The 422-nt window shown below is 69.0% G+C and overlaps 1 protein-coding gene across 1 annotated transcript in view; it reads right to left on the reverse strand.

Annotated features, from left to right (window-relative positions):
• The window catches only part of LOC104079228 (centrosomal protein of 131 kDa-like), a gene marked incomplete at both ends in the record, with an annotated part of 10,165 nt that overhangs the window by 742 nt on the left and 9,001 nt on the right, over positions 1-422 (reverse strand).

A 422-nucleotide genomic window follows, 5' to 3' on the forward strand; every position in this document is an offset into this window, starting at 1 on the left:
CCCAGGGGAAGAGAAACCCTCCCATGGCCGCTGCCGGAGGCCGAGCCCGGCTCCCAGCACCGCCTCCCCACTGAGCGCAGGACAGAGCCAAGCCCCACGGCACAGCCCCGCAGTGCCAGAGCCCTGCTCCCTGCAAAGCGGGTCCTTGGGGTACTGTACAGCCGACAGCCTGTGGCCCTGGCACATTTTGGGGATGTCACAGCTGCCCTCGACCCCCGCGGCTGTGCAGCGGCCGGCCGAGCCCTGACCCAGCAGCAGGCTGCTCCCTCCCATATGCTTGGGGTGGGGGGAAAGCGGTTGCCCCTCTGGAGCCGCAAATCTGCAGAGCGAGATGCCGTGGCTGCAATCACACTGTATCATGCACTACCCGTGGCGGAGCCCGCCAGGAGCCCACCGTGAGCCCGGCCGGCTTGCAGCGCTCC

The sequence above is a fragment of the Fulmarus glacialis genome, unplaced genomic scaffold (genome assembly GCF_000690835.1).
Source record: "Fulmarus glacialis isolate BGI_N327 unplaced genomic scaffold, ASM69083v1 scaffold24577, whole genome shotgun sequence".
NCBI classification, from domain to species: Eukaryota; Metazoa; Chordata; class Aves; order Procellariiformes; family Procellariidae; genus Fulmarus; species Fulmarus glacialis.